The sequence below is a fragment of the Macrotis lagotis genome, chromosome 8 (genome assembly GCF_037893015.1).
Source record: "Macrotis lagotis isolate mMagLag1 chromosome 8, bilby.v1.9.chrom.fasta, whole genome shotgun sequence".
In the NCBI taxonomy this organism is placed as follows: Eukaryota; Metazoa; Chordata; class Mammalia; order Peramelemorphia; family Peramelidae; genus Macrotis; species Macrotis lagotis.
Genome location: NC_133665.1, coordinates 93,622,873 through 93,636,364, shown reverse-complemented (window position 1 = coordinate 93,636,364; position 13,492 = coordinate 93,622,873).

Below are 13,492 nucleotides of genomic sequence, written 5' to 3'. Positions count from 1 at the left end.
GCTCACCTTTTGGAACTGTGGTAATGGCTTTACGATACTACTGAACATTTTTGTTATGGCCAATGCAGAAATTGATTTTGTATCTTTTTGCATATTTGTTATAAAGGATTTGTTTTTCTTTTTTTGATTAGAGTATGGGAAATTTTAAGGGAGAGAAAATATAATCTTATCAATTAAAAAATAAAGCAGAAATTTATAAAAGTGGAAAATTCTTGAAAGGTCTTTAAAGATGGGCTCAAACAATTTTGAAACCCCAAATTCACAAGCTTATTATTATTATTATCATTAACTATTTATCTAATGAGAGCAATGTCCTCTAATTTTTTTAAAGTTCTTTATAATGGCAATGGAGTAGCAACAACTTAAAGGGTATGGCAGAGAGAAGGACAATAAGCCTAAGCTTTGCTGAAAAAATGGGCTTTAGGAGAGAGTTGACATCAATTTGCTTGGGCTAGTAATCAATGAGAATATTGGGAACTGTCCCAGACTTTAATACAAATTTAACAAAATTGCACATTCATTTTAAGATCCCCTTGCTGTCCAAAATATTGATATCATTAACAATTTATTGTTCTTTATTCTTCCTTTCATAATTCCTATTCTAAATTACTCAAAACTTGAATTAGACACAACTGACAATTCAAATTTTCTTTTGGTTACATATTTGTGAGTCAGCTTGTTCAGTAGTTTCTACCTTCCAAAGGGAAGCTGAGAAGCTGACAGGTGGAAGTAGCTAGAATGACTGATCAAAATATAGATGCAGCCCTTGAATACCAAAGGATTTGCACCAGTCATGCCTTCTTTAGTTTTCTTCTGATTGCTACATTTAGAGCTCTCTGGGCTCTGCTTATACTTGATAGATGCATTTGTAAAATGCATTGCTTCACTTCCTATGCTCCAGAATATATAACAGTGTAAGTCCTAATTTATAGAATCATTGTGGTCAATCTAAAATTTTGCTAGAACTGGGCATCCAGAGTAAACTATTAGGGACAAAAATTATTATATCCTGGAAAATATCCTTTCTTTGTCCTGTTTTAAATTTCTTGGGAGAGACAAATTTTAGAGGATCATAACATTTGAAATTTTACAGGGGATCTTCAGCACCATGCAATCCAATTCTGTCCCATTTTACAGATGAAGAAATTGAAGGTCAGAAACTTGAATTGTCTTCAAATTCTGACTTCAGCTGTTAAAATTCATATCTACATAATCAAAAGTTTCTTCTGCTTATTCTCCCCCTTACCTTTATTACTCCCCAACATCCAAAATATAATTAAGATAAAATAAAATAGAATTCACATGTGGGTCTTTTGCTTAGGACCATACTAATTGTAGGAACTAAATAAATGTCAAGTGCAATTCAACAAGCTTTTTTTTCAGCATCAATATTCTGTTAGACATCTCTGCAAATGTCACATGATGTGATTTGGAAATGAGGGTTCAAGAAGAGTAAGATCCAAATGCCATCCTCCAGGACCTGCAGAATTCATCTCTCCTATAGCTCCAGAATCAAGCTGCTACAATGATCTCATAAATACCTAGGAGTTTAATCCAATTCAAAATATCTAAATAGAGCAATTTGATCCAGGCAAATTACTTAGGGTGACCTGATTTATAATGTTTGTTTTGATAACAGCAATTTAATTTGTTCTAGCCTGGATTTCATTAATTAGCTTTTGCACCATTTTAGTAAATCCATGTCAAATTGCAAATAGGGCTTGTTTTGCTTTTAGGCTTTGTTTATATCTCATTCTTTTAATATCTCTAATAATTAAACCCCTTTCTTTCTTGTAGTTTTGTTTTCTGAAACTTATTAAAAAATTATGAACCCAGAAATTGTCTCATTATTTTTCATAACTTGCATTAAATAATTCATGATAATAAAGAATTAGTTTTTCATGCAAAAGGTAAGGCAAGAATAGATTGGGTCACTATTGGAGTTGAACCAATAGAATAAACTTGTATTTACACTATTTCACCTATACCCCATGATGGAGAGGAAAGGGTGGCAGTCTTGCAGTCAAAGTATCTGAGTACAAAGCCTAGTTCAGATATTTTGGCACGTGTGTGATTGGATGTTAATTCATTTTCCTTTGCTAGGCCTTAGTTTTCTTTTCTGAATATTAGAGGAAACAAAGAGATGGCCTCTAATACATACCAATTTCAGTATAATTATTTAAAATATAGTTAAAATTCCTCTATCCCTTTAAATACACAGAATTCTATTTTAATTATGCAACAATATATCCTTTGTAGTTCTCAGATTTTATGGTATTTTATTATCTTATATTTTGAATACAAAAGATGATAGGTTGATTTTATAGCTTTGCATAATTTGTGTACTGTCATGGGTCAATTACATTATAAACATTTTAGAAGTAGATGAAATTTTGAATGATTATGCTACTTGTTACCAATGAATTCACATACACATTTAATTTGGTATTCAAATTTCTTCTCAATTTGGCTCTAATCTTTATTTTAAACTTCATTTCATTTTTTAAAAAAAGATTCTGTCTTTCATGTTCTCTAGCAACCATTCAAATTTGTGTTCTTTCTCTGTTTCTCTCAAAAGACATTTGAGTTCATGTCTCTGTGTCTTTGCAGTGGTGACCTATTCCACCCTCAAACACTAGTGTAGCACGGAAGTTATTAATGAAAGTTAGATTATTACTGACTAATTTTATCCCTAGAGTATCATTATTGTATCTGTCTCAAATTTCTATCCATAACTTTAAAAATAACATAATCTAAAAGTTCCTTGACATTTCCTATCTATAGCCCTTCACAACTCTCTAAAAAAAAGACAAATCTATTTTCTTTTCCTCCCAACCCATGTCCTATTATAAACAAAATAAACAAAAAAGACAGAGAAAAAGAGAGCTTCTTGTAACAAATATAGATAGTGTAGTCTTATTCTGTACCCTAAATCCCTGACCTTGGTGAAATGGATATAATATTTCAGCACTGGTCCACTGGAGTCGTGTATTGATCATTGTCCTTATAACTTGCAAACTGCTTGTTTTTACAGTACTGTTGCTATTACATAAATTGTTCTTCCTATTCTGCTTATTTCACTCTTCTGTAATTTATAAAAGTTCTCAAAACTATTCAGTTTTACATTTGTAATGTAAATTGCTCTTGTAGTTCTACACATTTCACTCTGCCTCAGCTCAGTTTTTCCATATCTCTTTGAAATCATCTATTTTATCTTTTCTTACAACACAATAGGATTCTATTGCATTCATACACCACAATTTAACCATTTTTCTTTTGATAAATATACCTTTAGGTTCCAGAATTTTTTTCTTTTTTTGCCATAACTAAAACAATATTTTTTATACATAAAAGGCATTCTCTTTATTCTTTGATCTATTTGGGCTTTAGGCCTGACAGAAATAGATAAGTCAAAGGGCTTCCAAGATTTAGTGTCCTTTTCTGTATAATTTCAAATTGCTTTCTAGAAAGACTTTGACAATTTGTGGGTATACTGGTACTTCATCAATTTATCTTTTTCCATCATTAACCTCACAACATTCATCATTTTTCATTTACTATCATCTTTGCAAAGTAAAATCTCAAGATTATGTTCATAGAAATTTATAAATAAACATTTAAATAATATTGACCACCTAATTTTGCCTTTTGAGGACGGCCTTTTATATACTTTTGAAGCAGGGCACAGGGGAATGCTGGAATCTAATGATCTTTTGGATTTGAAGATCATGCCCTTTGGAACAGGAAAGACTAGTGCATAGAATTATCATCATGCATAATGAGTGTTGTCTTAGCTACTCCTTCAGGACCACACCTGTAGCAAACATATTGGAGATTACCTAGACTTAGGTACAAAACCACTCCCCAAGCATCACCCTTAACACATTCACCATGAAAATGCAATTAAGCAAGATCCTCCAGAGTGGATGTCTTTTTCTTCTTTGAATTCCCAGCAGGACAGCCAAATTTCTCTCTCTCTAAGCTAGAACCATGTGCTCTGGCAATGCAACTGGAGTAATATTGCCCAAGTTCCATATGACAGGATTCAGTTTAATCCAAGCTTTTATTCTCTCCTCTGCTGGGTTCCTGCCATTTCCTTCTCCCTTCTTTCCTCTAAATTCTTTCCTGGATCTTTGCTGTTTCCTGACTCCAGAGATAATATTCTTTCATAAGTGTGAAATATTACATCATACATGTGTTAATTTGCATCTCTCTCTCTCTCTCTCTCTCTCTCTCTCTCTCTCTCTTCAATTGTGATTAAAAACAGTTTTTTTTTTCCCACATGACTCCAGAAATCTTGGATTACTTCTTAAAATTGCCTGCTCATAATATTTAGCCATTTTTCAACAAGGGAATGACTCAGATTCTTATAATTGTGACTTAATTCTTGAAATATCTCATAAACAAATATGTCATCAGAGAATTTTACTGGATATTCCACCCACAATTTTTTTTTTATTTTAGAGAAATTATGCAAGCCTTTTTCTTAATTTAAGGTAATAAAAATCATCAAATTTACATCCAGTAATGGTCTTTATTTGATCATAAATTTTCCCTTACTCAAAGAACCGAGAGTCAAAAGTACTCCATATTTCCTTCATTTGCATATGTAATCTCTTCTTATATCATATTCCATTTTGACTCTATTTTAGTAATTGTTATGTGATGTTGATCTGTACATTATTATTGTTGTTAATTCTATCATGGAGAACTCTTTATGCCCCATGAACCACACCAATATTGTCCATGAGATTTTCTTGGCAAAGATGATTTGCCAATACTTGCTTTATTGAATTAAGACAAAACAGAATGATAAAATTAATGCATGTTTGAGATCAAATTTGATCTTTGGTCTTCCTGAGAACTGGTTGGTCATCTGGTGATGAATTGTGTAAGCCTCAATAACATAGGAAATTGCTCAAAGTACATGTAGGCTATATTCACATAGTTGTAATAATGAATCTTTAGTTTATTAGAATACATTTGAATGATCTTGTTCTTCACATTTAAAGGCATCATTAAAAATATTATTGTCTGCTTCAAAGAAATAAACTAATTTTGTCAAATACTTTTTGGTCAAGTTAAAGAAGTTTAGATAAATTCCAAAGGTATTTGATTTATGAACAAAACCATCAAAATTCATTTACACTTAAAATAAGCAACCTTTTCCTTACTAAAATTGGCAGTAAAATGTGACTTTGACATAATATCTATTCAAACTCTCTTGTTGAATATTCCCTTTGGGGGGTAATGAAAATAAATGACTTGTGGATAAGAAACAAAGGGTTTCTTGGGATGCAATAATTGGTTTTGTTGTGATCTAGTTAGTTTTCAAAATATATTTTCAAAATATATTCCAAATATTGTTTGTGTTTTTTTATTAGAATACAAAATACCATTTGTTTTACCATAACTTTCAAAATTGATTCTCTCCTATCTTTCTTCATATAAAAATGTATCAGTCTGACTATTGTCATTGTTAAAAGCAGGTACTTTTCTTTATGAAAATGTAGTGAAGCCATAATTTAAACATAATTAATTCTAGTTACCTAATAATGCCAGGGTTTTTCTCATAAACATTCCACACAAAGAAACATATTCCATTCCCTAAAGCCATCAGCAAGTCACTCTTTACAGACTTCATTTTCACTTAAATTTATCACAATGAAATGCTATTATCTTGTTTTGAGTTCACAATATACATTTCTGTTTTTCTTTCTGAAACCAAATCTTATTTGAGTTGCTGTCCATATAATTATCTAATGAGAAACTATTATAGCAATTCATATTAGCTTGTATTATAATGACTGACAAATATATGATTATTTTTGCATAATTAAAAGAATTGAATATTTTTATCAATCAATTAGCATTAAAAAGCACTTATTTTGCAACAGATGCAGTGCTAAAGACGGGATACAAATGCAAAGAAAAGAAAAAATCCTACTTTTAAAATCCTCTATTGCTTACTGGGACACAAATATATTTACAATTTTATATGGAATAAAATTAAAATGACAACACATTAGAGTGACTAAATATAATGGTTGTCAGGGAAAACAAACAGAAATAGATGGGGAGATCAGAAGACTTTAAAAAAGTAATACTTAAGCTATATCTGACAGAAGAAAGAAATTAGATGAAGTGCAAGGGACAGCATTCTAGTGAAATAGCAAAGGAAAAGTCATGGAGATAGGTGATAGTAAAAACAAAAAGAAGGATAGTTTGACTGGATAAGGAAAACTGGAAGAGGAGGAATGTATGATGAGCAAAGAAAGACTGATTGGATGTCAGTTTTAAAGGATGTAAAAAATTGAACAGAGTAGTTTACAGATTCATTTAGAGGCAAACAGGAGCCAATGAAGTTTTTAACTAGGTAGCACAGCCTGATTATGTGCACAAGTAAAGAACAAAAATCACTTCATAGGTTATATAGATGATAGTTGAGACAATGAATTCAATTGGATCATTTTAATTATTTAGAAAAACATGAAGCTGACCTGAACGAAGATGTAGTTGTGTTTTTAGGAAAACTAGTCAGATGTAAAAAAATGTGAGAGTAGAAAATGGTCACATGTGAAAACTGATTGCATACCTGGGGTGAAAGAAAATAGCAAAAGCAATAAAATGCCCCTTTAGGGCATGATGAAATTGGATATGCCTAAGATATTCAGTTTTAAATGACCAAGAGACAATTGGAAATTGATTAAAAAAAGATTTTGAAGTAGCTCTTGAATATAGATATGTGAGTCAAAAGAAACAAACAAATGAAAAATGAACCCATGGGAACTGGTGGGGTCATCAAAAGAGAATAGGTAGTTCAAGAAGGCTTAAGTCAGAGTCATGGGTAATTCTAATCATTAAAATTACATTATAAATATGATGAGCCAACAAAGACTTTCAGAAGTAGTTTAAATAGAGTGAGAACCACAAGAATAGTCATGAAATCATAAAAAAGAAAATATCCAAGGAAATGTTCAACACAACAATGGCAAAAGAAGATAATAGATCAGTTAGGATGAATACTGAAAAAAGACTCAAAGTAAGCACTTGAAAGATGATTTTTTTAAATTTGGAGATAATATTGGTATAAATTGAAAACTGTTACTCTAAAAATTATTTATGCTAGATTACTCTCTTAATTTGTACATAGTATTTTCTGATAAATGTGTCTATACATGATTAATTGGTATCTCTTGCTTTACTGAATACTACATTACTAGAGAAGCTATTTTTAATGTTTTTGGTAATTTGTCTGATTGATCGATTTATCTATTTTAACTAATATAAAATCAGTCTTTGATTAATAGTACAGTATGGGGTCTAATATTACAATTTTTTTCATTTACTCATTTTCTTTTTTTCCCATTGAGATTCTTGACATTTTTTATTAGATATAAATTTTCTTATTTTTCTTATGACACAAACAAATGAGCTATTCTGGTTGACACTTCCATTAAATTGACTCAGAATACCCAGGATCAAATAATATACTTCAAATTATTCAGAACTGCCTCTTACTGCAAGGAATATTATACTTATACATATGGAGTTCCTCAGGTGTCAGGGTGGAAAACTTCACATTAATTTACATTCTTTGCATTCCTTTTTCAAAACTCATTAGAAGAACAAGGAAGAAATTTCTTTTTCATATGGATTGAGAAGGGTTTATGTTGAAATAATGCACAAATATCTAGCCATTCTGATTAGTTCAAATTTTTTTTCCAACAAATATAACCAGTATAGGAGAAAATATCTTTGCAACAAATTTCTCTAATAATGGAGCCATTTCTCAAAATATTTTATGTCTTCCAAATAACATGTAAAATTATTTTAACATTTAATATTTTAAAAAAATAGTTCCCAATTCACTGCCTCCACTTCTTAGCCCCAATACAGCTCATAAATAAGTAATCATCACAAAAACTTCCATATTCTCCATGTTATGAAAGAAAAGACAGACTAAAACTTGCAAAAAATAACATTATAGATCTGGCTTGAGCAGCATTCAGGTTCCATGTGGTTTCTTTCTGGTCATGTAAAGTATTTTTCATCATACTTCTTTGAAATTGTCTTGAGTCACTTCATGGTTGAGAATAGCTAAGTTATTCACAGTTGATCATGGTAAAATACTACTATTATTTGCATTATGATCTGCAGGTTCTTTTCATTTAACTTTATATAGGTTCATATAAGTCTTTATGGGTTTTTCTGATATCAGCACATTCCTCATTTCTAATAGTACAATAGCATTGCATTTGAATCATTTATCACAACTTCTTCAACCATTTATTATTTTAAGGACATGCCCTACATTTTCAATATTTTGCTACCCTAAAAAGAATTGCTACAAATATTTTTTGCTGTAAAACGGTCCTATTCCATTTTGTTTCTAATTATTTTTAGGATATAGATCTAGTAGAGGTATTGGTGGATCAAAAGGCAAGCACAATTTTATAATCTGGAGCAAACTCTCAAATTACTCTGTGGAATACTTAGATCAGGTTATAACTCCAAAGATAGCATACTGTTGTTATAGTTTTCTCACATCCTTTCCAATATTTAATTTTTTTTTTCTTTTTACTTCTATTAACCTGTCTGAAAAATATGAGGGGCTTGCTTAATTCGCATTTATCTAATCAATAGTGATTTAGAAGATTTTTTCAACTGTGAATATCCATATATTTTTGTTTTATTTTGTTTTGCTTTTGTATTTTGAGTTTTTTAAATGTATTTATTTATTTTGAATTTTACAATTTTTCTCTAATCTTGCTACCTTCCCCTCAGCCCCCACAGAAACAGTCTGTTAGTCTTAACATTGTTTCCAGGTTATACATTGATATAAGAAGAGAGAGATATCATATCTTTAAGGGAAAAATAAAGTATAAGAGAAAACAAAATTACATAATAAGATAATTTTTTTTAAATTAAAGCTAACAGCCTTTTGTCTTTGTTCAAACCCCACAATTCTTTCTCTGGATACAGATGTTATTCTCCATCCCAGGTATCAAAAATTGTTGCAATGATGGAATGAGTAAGTCCATTAAGATTGATCATCACTGAGCCTAAGATGGTGACAGGAGAAGAGCCTCTCCTAGGTGTTATTTCCATAATATTTCAAAAATCATAACATTAAGACTCTAGCTAAATTTTTGAGAGACAGAATGCACATAAAGATCCAGTGAAGCAATTCTCCAGACCATGGCAACCTGGAAAATAGTGGAAAGGCTCTACTCCATGGGGTTAGAGGGGTGGCCTGCCAGAGTAAAGAAATTTCAGCCCCCCAGAGGCTACCCCAGGGAAACTAGGAATATTGGCTCATGGAAGCAGGGGCAGTTTCTTGACCTAAACCACAGGAAGCATCAGGCACAAATTGTAAGATCAGTGGAGGAGATCTCTGCCATAGTGAGCACAGGAAGCCTAGACCCTTAGGGCAGTTGCAGCAGCCAAAATGGTCAGCTCAGCAGCAGTAGCCTCATGGCAACACAGATCCAAAAGGAAGCAGAAATGGAATCAGTTAGCAGGAGTCCCCAGGCAACTGAGTCTTGAGTGCTCAACTAACCAAAGGTAGGGGAGTGGAGAGGGACTTCAGAGGTCTGTCCTCTGTACTTAGAACAGGACTCTGGGGCTCTGACCACATTCAATTCCTGACCACAGTCTATGCCCCCCATAGAACAGGGCCCCACCTCCCACCTCAGCCATGTGGCAGTGGGATGTGCTTGTGCTCATTCACAGACCAGGAGGGTAGTCAGAGCTTCACACACTGAGATCCTTGTTGGGGGTATCCCAATAATATTGAAAAACTCATGAAGCACTACCAAACCAAGCACAAGCTGAGGACATGAGTAAACAAAGAAAAAAGAGGAACACCATTGATAAATACATTGGCTATGTTCTCCAGAAGGATGCAAATACCCATTCTGAAGATGAGGAAGTACAAGCTCCTGCATCTAAAGACTCCAAGTAAAACGGAAATTGGGCTCAGGCTATGATAGAGCTCAAAAAATATTTTGAAAATCAAGTAAGGGAGAGAGAAGAAAAATTGGGAAAAGAAATGAGAGAGGTGCAGGAAAACCATGAAAATGAAGTCAGCAGCTTAGTCAAGGAAATCCAAAAAAATGCTGAAGAAAATAACATGTTAAAAACCAGCATAGGTCAAATGGATAAAACAGTTCAAAAAATTACTGAGAAGCAGCATGATTTAAAAAGTAGAATTGGCCAAATGGAAAAAGAGATAATAAAGCTCTCTGAGGAAAACAAATCCTTTAGATGTAGAATGGAGCTAAAGGAAGCTGAGGACTTTACAAGAAGTCAAGATAAAAAACTTCAACACCAAAAGAATGAAAAATTAGAGGAAAATGTGAAGCATCTCTTTAAAAAAAACAACTGATCTGGAAAACAAAATCAGGAAAGATAATGTAAAAATTATTGGGATACCTGAAAGTCATGATCAGGAAAAGAGCCTTGACCTCATTTTTAAAGAATTCTTACAGGGAAATTGCCCAGATTCCTAGAAGAAGAGGGCAAAATAGAAATTAAGGGAATCCACCAATCTCCCCCAGAAAGAGATGAAAAAAACAACCCCCAGGAATATTATAGCAACTATTGACATAATCATGTGATTTCTAATAGGTTTGTTATTGATATAATTAGTTATACTAACAGTTTTCCTAATATTGAACCAACATTGCATTCCTGGAAAAATCCTACTTGGTCATCATGTATTACCCTAGTGATAACTTATTGTAATCATTTTGCTACAATTTAGTTTAAGATTTCTTTTCCTCAATTTTCATCAGGGAGATAGGTCTATAATTTTTTCCTTGTTTCCACCCTTTCTGGTTTAGGTATCAGCACCATATTGGTGTCATACAAAAAGTTAGGCAGGTACTTCTGGCCCGGATGCTGGACAGAAGACAGACACTCTGTTAAGTCTCCTGGTTCCCCTGAAAGATAACATGAAAGAAAACTCTGAAAAGAAATTCAGTTGGCAAAATCTAGAAAGAGAAACTGGGACAAGAACAGCTACCAACAAGGTCTGTCTCAGGGGACCATGGCTGAATTTGGAGCAGAGATCAGAGGGCTAGTACAGGGACAGTAGCTGGGGGAAGCCAGAGGACCAGCCTTGGCCCCAAAGGTTTTGGTGAGTGGCCAGTCCAAGTACCAAATTTATCCTTGGGGACTTTAGCTGGGGGCGGGGGAGGTGCAGTGGGAGGGTGAGTTCCAACACTGAAAGTTTCAGAGCATGCATGGAAAACAACCAGTTGAACAAGGGACCTGAGCTCCATACTTTTTGAGGAACATTTTACCCAGAGTGAACAATAAATGCAGCACTCCCAACCCCATCAGGCTCAGATGTAGGCAACAGGATTAAATGAAAGGGAGCTGAAAGGGAGATTAACTTCCTTCCCCAGGGCATAGACAGAGGTCAACACACGCCCTACTGTTCAGGGCCTCAAACCTCCAGAGAAAACAATCAGTGCCCCCTAGTATTGAGCCTTTGAAATTACTAAGCCAAGTGAACAAAACCTCTAGGGTTTTCAAAAGCAAACTTCTGAGAGCCAATCCCCCACCACACACACACACACACACACACACACACCTACATACACACACCCCAAGATCCTAGGAAAATGAAGAAAGGCCAGTGAAAAGGGGAGCCCATGGAGAAATACATAGAAGAAATAAATTTTAATCTAGAGAGATCTAGCACTTCAGAGGGAAATATGAATTGTTCTCCAGTCCAGAAAGACTTCATTGAAGAAATCAGAAAAAAATTTTAAAAATCAATTGGAAAAATTGGGAAAAGAAACTCAAGAGAAAATTAACACATTGCAAGAGAACATTGTCATCTCACAACAAGAAAACAAATCCATGGAAAATACAATTGGACAAATACAAAATAATAATAATTCACTCAGCTCCTCAACTTGGCAAATGCAAAAAGAAAATAATTGTCTCAAAACTACACTTGGGCAAATGGAAAACTCCTTCAAAAACAGAATTGATCAATTGGAAAAAAGAATTGCAAAACATAAATGAAGAGAATTCTTCTCTAAAAGAAATAATGGAATCATTGGAAACTAATTCCTTCATGAGAAAATAATATTCTATTAAACAAAACTAAAAGATCGAAAAAATATAAAATATAAAATGCCTCATCAGTAAAATCACTGATCTTGAAATTAGGTCAAGAAAGGACAACCTAAAAATTATAGGCCATCCTGAAAACATTATAGGAAAAAAAGCCTGGACTTTATATTACAGGATTTAGTAATGGAAAATTGCCATGATGTCATGGAAACAGATGGCAAAATAGTTATTGAAAGAATATATTGACTCCCTCCTGAAAGAGATTCTCAAATGAAAACACCAAAAATGCTCTGGCCAAACTCTAGAACTATCAGACAAAAGAGAAAATCCTGCAAGCAACCAGAAAGAAACAATTTAAATACCAAAGAGTCACAGCAAGGATTATGCAGGATCTTGATACACCAACATTAACTGATCGAAGGGCCTGGAATGACACATACCAAAGAACAAGGGAGCTTGGAATTCAGCAAAGAATCCACTTCCAGCAAAGCTGAACCTTCTTTTCAAGGCAAAAATATGTTCATTTAAGGAAATGGCCAAAATGTTTTGATGAAAAGACCAGAATTAAATAGGAAATCTGGGCATCAAAGAGGAGGCTCAAGAGATGCATGAAAGGGTAAAAGAAAAACCCCCAAAAGTACTATACAATTAGATGAAACTGACTATGCCTACCTGGGAGAAAGCCTCTAATAACTCTCGAGAATTGTAACTCTATTAGAGAGAATATTCTTAGCCAGAAGTGATAGACACTCATGACTTTTCTGTGACTCAGATAGAATGATGTAAAAACAATACCTGTATAATATTGGGGAAAGTAAGGAGAAGGGAGGATGGATGGGATTGAATGAAATAACCTCATTACATTAAGAGGTACAAAAGACCTATTGTAATACAGGGGAAGAAGGGAGGAGGTGAAAAGCACCTGAATCATCCTCTCATCAGACTTGGCTTAAATTAATTTTCACACACACTCAAGTTAAGAAAGTTATCAGATCTTTCAATATTAAAAAGGGGAAAGGGGAGGGAGGAGAGGGAGGGGGAGGAAAATGGAAACTACCAAAAGTAAAAGTGGGAAGATGGGAAAAAGGGAAAGGTGAAAGAAGGTGGAGGGGATAGCTATAGAAGGGCAAAAACACTGAAGGTGGTACATTAAGAAATAAAATACTGGGGAATATGGATAAAAGGAAAAATGGGGGGACATACAAACAGAGGGAAGATAGCATGAAGGGTAATAAAGAGTTATTAAATATTCCTTTGACTATGAATGGGACGAATTCTCCCATAAAAATAAAAGCAAATAGCAGAGGGGATTAAAACAAGAATCCTACAATATGCTGCTTACAAGAAAGTCATTTGAAGCATAGAGATACATTTAGAGTAAAGGAAAAGGTTGGAACAA